This window comes from Mytilus californianus, unplaced genomic scaffold (genome assembly GCF_021869535.1).
Source record: "Mytilus californianus isolate M0D057914Y unplaced genomic scaffold, xbMytCali1.0.p SCAF_3, whole genome shotgun sequence".
Taxonomy (NCBI): domain Eukaryota; kingdom Metazoa; phylum Mollusca; class Bivalvia; order Mytilida; family Mytilidae; genus Mytilus; species Mytilus californianus.
Window position 1 is genome coordinate 76,227,976 of NW_026262679.1, and position 7,685 is coordinate 76,235,660.

The following is a 7,685-nucleotide window of genomic DNA, read 5'->3' on the forward strand; positions in this document are numbered from 1 at the left end:
GAGTTATTTCGATGGGTATAAACCCTAAACAATGCTCATACACCGATGAGGCAGAATTATTCGATGGGTATAAACCTTATATGACGTTCATACACCAATGAAACAGAGTTATTCGATGGGTATAAACCCTATATGACGTTCATACACCAATTAGACAGAGTTATTCGATGGCTATAAAACCTAAACAATGTTCATACTCCAATGAGACAGAGTTATTCGATAGGTATAAATACTATATAACGTTCATACACCAAAGAGACAGAGTTATTCGATGGGTATAAACCCTAAACAATATTCATACACCGATGAGACAGAGTTATTCGATGGGTAAAAACCCTATATAACGTTCATACAACAATGAGACAGAATTTTTCGATGGGTATAAACCCTATTTAACGTTCATACACCAATAAGACAGAGTTATTCGATGGGTATAAAATCTAAACAATGCTCATACACCGATGAGGCAGAATTATTCGATGGGTATAAACCTTATATGACGTTCATACACCAATGAGACAGAGTTATTCGATGGGTATAAACCCTATATGACGTTCAAACACAAATTAGACAAAGTTTTTAGATAGGTATAAAACCTATACATCGTTTATACACCAATGAGACAGAGTTATTCGATGGGTATAAACCCTATATAACGTTCAAACAACAATGAGACAGAGTTATTCGATGGGTATAAACCATATTTATCGTTCATAGATAAATAAGACAAAGTTTTTCGATGGGGACAAACCCTAAATGAAGTTTATACACCAATAAGACAGAGTTATTCGATGGGTATAAACTCTAAACAATGTTCATACACCGATGAGACAGAGTTATTCGATGGGTATAAATCCTATATAACGTTCATACACAAATGAGACAAAGCTATTCGATGGGTATAAACCCTATTCATCGTTCATACATAAATGAGACAAAGTTTTTCGATGGGTATAAACCCTATATAACGTTCATACACCAATTAGACAGAGTTATTCGATGGGTATAAACCCTAAACAATGTTCATACACCAATGAGACAGAGTTATTCGATGGGTATAAACCCTATATGACGTTCATACACCAATGAGACAGAGCTATTATTTGGGTATAAACCCTATTTATCGTTCACACATAAATGAGACAAAGTTTTTCGATGGGTATAAACCCTATATGAAGTTTATACACCGATGAGACAGAGTTATTCGATGGGTATAAATCCTATATGACGTTCATACACAAATGCGACAGAGTTATTCGATGGGTATAAATCCTATATGACGTTCATACACCAATGAGACAGAGTTATTCGATGGGTAAAAACCCTATATAACGTTCATACAACAATGAGACAAAGTTTTAGATAGGTATAAACCCTATATAACGTTCATACACCAAAAAGACAGAGTTATTCGATGGGTATAAACCCTATTTGACGTTCATATACCAATGAGACAGAGTTAATCGATGGGTATAAACCCTAAACACGTTCATACACCGATGAGATTGAGTTATTCGATGAGTATAAATCCTATATGAAGTTAAAACACCAATGAGACAATGTTTTAGATAGGTATAAACCCTATACATCGTTTTTACACCAATGAGACAGAGTTAATCGATGGATAAAAACCCTATATAACGTTCATACAACAATGAGACAGAGTTATTCGATGGGTATAAACCATATTTATCGTTCATACATAAATGAGACAAAGTATGTTTTCAAATAAATTAAATTCGTTGCATTCTCTGATGACCCTCAATGAATAGTTTAACTTCTAATCCTTGCGCCTTTGTGAACAATAAATGTGATTTCTTAACGATTACCAAATACTATTATTGTCTAATACGGGTTTTCCTTGTTATAATTTTCAGATAGGTCTTCGTTAGATTATATTGATTAGATTGTTGTTTATTACTTAATTAGTGCTTGTTGGTAATGAGCTATTAATTATGGTGTGTAATTCCTTGTCCAAGATACTTATGTAGTTGGTTTTTCGTCCGTTGAACAACAAACCACTTAATGAAAAATACGTATTTTTGTGTTTCCGTGTTGAAGATATATTCCCGAGCGAGTACTCGATTATCGCTCGATAAAACAAACGAGTACTCGATTAGTAATTTTTCATCGAGTTGACATCCCTAGTATAAACCCTATATAACGTTCATACACCAATAAGACAGAGTTATTCGATGGGTATAAACCCTAAACAATGCTCATACACCGATGAGGCAGAATTATTCGATGGGTATAAACCTTATATGACGTTCATACACCAATTAGACAGAGTTATTCGATGGCTATAAAACCTAAACAATGTTCATACACCAATGAGACAGAGTTATTCGATGGGTATAAATACTATATAACGTTCATACACCAAAGAGACAGAGTTATTCGATGGGTATAAACCCTAAACAATCTTCATACACCGATGAGACAGAGTTATTTGATGGGTATAAAAATTATATGACATTCATACACCATAGAGAAAAAGTTATTCGATGGGTATACACCCTAAACAATGTTCATACACAAATGAGACAGATTTATTCGATGGGTATAAACCCTATATAACGTTCATACACCAATTAGACAAACTTATTCGATGGGTTTAAACCCTATATAACGTTCAAACAACAATGAGACAGATTTATTCGATGGGTATAAACCACATATATCGTTCATACATAAATAAGACAAAGTTTTTCGATGGGAATAAACCCTATATGAAGTTTATACACCAATGAGACAGAGTTATTCGATGGGTATAAACCCTATATAACGTTCATACAACAATGAGACAGAGTTATTCGATGGGTATAAACCCTATATAACGTTCATACACCAACGAGACAGAGTTATTCGATGGGTATAAACCCTAAATAATGTTCATACACCGATGAGACAGAGTTATTCGATGGGTATAAACCCTATATAACGTTCATACAACAATGAGACAGAGTTATTCGATGGGTATAAACCCTATTTATCGTTCATACATAAATGAGGCAAAGTTTTTCGATGGGTATAAGCCCTATATGAAGTTTATACACCAATGAGACAGAGTTATTCGAAGGGTATAAACCCTATATAACGTTCATATAGCAATAAAACAGAGTTGTTCGATTGGTATAAACACTAAACAATGTTCATACACCGATGAGACAGAGTTATTCGATGGGGATAAACCCTATATAACGTTCAAACAAGAATGAGACAGAGTTATTCGATGGGTATAAACCCTATTTATCGTTCATACATAAATGAGGCAAAGTTTTTCGATGGGTATAAACCCTATATGAAGTTTATACACCAATGAGACAGAGTTATTCGATGGGTATAAACCCTATATAACGTTCATACAGCAATAAAACAGAAATGTTCGCTTGGTATAAACCCTAAACAATGTTCATACACCGATGAGACAGAGTTATTCAATGGGTATAAACCCTATATAACGTTCAAACAACAATGAGACAGAGTTATTCGATGGGTATAAACCCTATTTATCGTTCATACATAAATGAGGCAAAGTTTTTCGATGGGTATTAACTCTATATGAAGTTTATACACCAATGAGACAGAGTTATTCGATGGGTATAAACCCTATACAATCTTCATACACCGATGAGATAGAGTTAGTTGATGGGTATAAACCTTATATGACGTTCATACACCATAGAGAAAGAGTTATTCGATCGGAATAAACCCTAAACAATGTTCATACACCAATGAGACAGAGTTATTCGATGGGTATAAATGCTATTTACCGTTCATACACCAATGAGACAGAGTTATTCGATTGGTATAAACCCTATATAACGTTCATACAACAATGAGACAGAGTTATTCGATGGGTATAAACCATATTTATCGTTCATACATAAATGAGACAAAGTTTTTCGATGGGTATAAACCCTATATGAAGTTTATACACCAATGAGACAGAGCTATTCGATTGGTATAAACCCTAAACAATGTTCATACATCGATGAGACAGAGTTATTCGATGGGTATAAACCCTATATGACGTTCATACACCAATGAGAGAGAGTTATTCGATGGGTATAAACCCTATATTACGTTCAAACACCAATGAGACAAAGTTTTTAGATAGGTATAAACCCTATACATCGTTTATACACCAATAAGACAGAGTTATTCGATAGGTTTAAACCCTATATAACGTTTAAACAACAATGAGACAGAGTTATTCCATGGGTATAAACCATATTTATCGTTCATACATAAATAAGACAAAGTTTTTCGATGGGTATAAACCCTATATGAAGTTTATACACCAATCAGACAGAGTTATTCGATGGGTATAAACTCTATGTAACGTTCATACACCAATAAGACAGAGTTATTCGATGGTTATAAACTCTAAACGATGTTCATACACCGATGAGACAGAGTTATTCGATGGATATAAACCCTATATGACGTTCATACACCAATGAGAAGGAGTTAATCGATGGGTATAAACCCTAAACACGTTCATACACCGATGAGATAGAGTTATTCGATGGGTATAAATCCTATATGAAGTTAAAACACCAATGAGACAATGTTTTAGATAGGTATAAACCCTATACATCGTTTATACACCAATGAGACAGAGTTATTCGATGGGTATAAACCCTATATAACGTTCATACACCAATAAGACAGAGTTATTCGATGAGTATAAACCCTAAACAATGTTCATACACGAATGGCAAAGAGTTATTCGATGGGTATAAACCTTATATAACGTTCATACACCAATGAGACAGAGTTATTCGATGGGTGTAAACACTATATGAAGTTGATAAACCAATGAGACAGAGTTATTCGATGGGTATAAACCCTAAACAATAATCATACACCGATGAGACAGAGTTATTCGATGGGTATAGATCCTATATAACGTTCATACACCAATGAGACAGAGTTATTCGATGGGTATAAACACTATATAACGTTCATACACCAATTAGACAGAGTTATTCGATGGGTTTAAACCCTATATAACGTTCAAACAACAATGAGACAGAGTTATTCGATGGGTATAAACCCTATTTATCGTTCATACATAAATAAGACAAAGTTTTTCGATGGGTATAAACCCTATATGAAGTTTATACACCGATGAGACAGAGTTATCCGATGGGTATAAATCCTATATAACGTTCATACACGTATGAGACAGAGTTATTCGATGGGTATAAATCCAATATAACGTTCATACACGTATGAGACAGAGTTATTCGATGGGTATAAACCCTAAACGATGTTCATACACAAATGAGACAGAGTTATTCGATGGGTATAAACCCTATTTATCGTTCATACATAAATAAGACAAAGTTTTTCGATGGGTATAAACCCTATATGAAGTTTATACACTGATGAGACAGAGTTATTCGATGGGTATAAATCCTATATAACGTTCATACACCAATAAGATAGAGTTATTCGATGGGTATAAATCCTATATAACGTTCATACACCAATGAGACAGAGTTATTCGATGGGTATGAACTCTATATAACGTTCTTACACCAATAAGACAGAGTTATTCGATGGGTATAAACCATATTTATCGTTCATACATAAATGAGACAAAGTTTTTCGATGGGTATAAACCCTATATGAAGTTTATACACCAATGAGACAGAGTTATTCGATGGGTTTAAACCCTATATAACATTCATACAGCAATAAAACAGAGTTATTCGATTGGTATAAACCCTAAACAATGTTCATACACCGATGAGACAGAGTTATTCGATGGGTATAAACCCTATATGAAGTTTATACACCAATGACACAGAGTTATTCGATGGGTATAAACCCTATATAAGGTTCTTACACCAATAAGACAGAGTTATTCGATGGGTATAAACCATATTTATCGTTCATACATAAATGAGACAAAGTTTTTCGATGGGTATAAACCCTATATGAAGTTTATACACCAATGAGACAGAGTTATTCGATGGGTTTAAACCCTATATAACATTCATACAGCAATAAAACAGAGTTATTCGATTGGTATAAACCCTAAAAAATGTTCATACACCGATGAGATAGAGTTATTCGATGGGTATAAACCCTATATGAAGTTTATACACCAATGAGACAGAGTTATTCGATCGGTTTAAACCCTATATAACATTCATACACCAATAAAACAGAGTTTTTAGATAGGTATAAACCCTATACATCGTTTATACACCAATGAGACAGAGTTATTCGATGGGTATAAACCCTAAACAATGTTCACACACCGATGAGACAGAGTTATTCGATGAGTATAAACCCTGAACAATGTTCATACACCAATGAGACAGGGTTATTCGATGGGTATAAACCCTATATAACGTTCTTACACCAATTAGACAGAGTTATTCGATGATTTTAAACCCTATATAACGTTCAAACAACAATGAGACAGAGTTATTCGATGGGTATAAACCCAATTAATCGTTCATACATAAATTAGGCAAAGTTTTTCGATGGGTATAAACCCTATATGAAGTTTATACACTGATGAGACAGAGTTATTCGATGGGTATAAATCCAATATAACGTTCGTATACCAATGGGACAGAGTTATTCGATGGGTATAAACCCTATATTACGTTAAAACACCAATGAGACAAAGTTTTTAGATAGGTATGAACCCTATACATCGTTTATACACCAATGAGACAGAGTTATTCGATGGGTATAAACCCTATATAACGTTCATACACCAATAAGACAGAGTTATTCGATGGGTATAAACCCTAAACAATGTTCATACACCGATGAGACAGAGTTATTCGATGGGTATAAACCTTATATGACGTTCATACGCCAATGAGACAGAGTTATTCGATGGGTTTAAACCCTATATAACGTTAAAACACCAATGAGACAAAGTTTTTAGATAGGTATAAACCCTAAACATCGTTTATACACCAATGAGACAGAGTTAGTCGATGGGTATAAACCCTATATAACGTTCATACAATATTGAGACAGAGTTATTCGATGGGTATTAACCATATTTATCGTTCATACATAAATGAGACAAAGTGTTTCGATAGGTATAAACCCTATATGAAGTTTATACACCAATGAGAGAGAGTTATTCGAAGGGTATAAACCCTAAACAATATTCATACACCGATGAGACAGAGTTAATCGATGGGTAGAAACCCTATATGAAGTTTATGCACCAATGAGACAGAGTTATTCGATGGGTAATAACCCTATATAACGTTCATACACCAATAAGACAGAGTTATTCGATGGGTATAAACCATATTTATCGTTCATACATAAATGAGACAAAGTTTTTATATAGGTATAAACCCTATTCATCGTTTATACAACATGAGACAGAGTTATTCGATGGGTATAAACCCTATATAACGGTCATACAACAATGAGACAGAGTTATTCGATGGGTATAAACCATATTTATCGTTCATACATATATGAGACAAAGTTTTTCGATGGGTATAAACCCTATATGAAGTTTATACACCAATGAGACAGAGTTATTCGATGGGTTTAAACCCTATATAACATTCATACAGCAATAAAACAGAGTTATTCGATTGGTATAAACCCTAAACAATGTTCATACACCGATGAGATAGAGTTATTCGATGGGTATAAACCCTATATGAAGTTTATACACC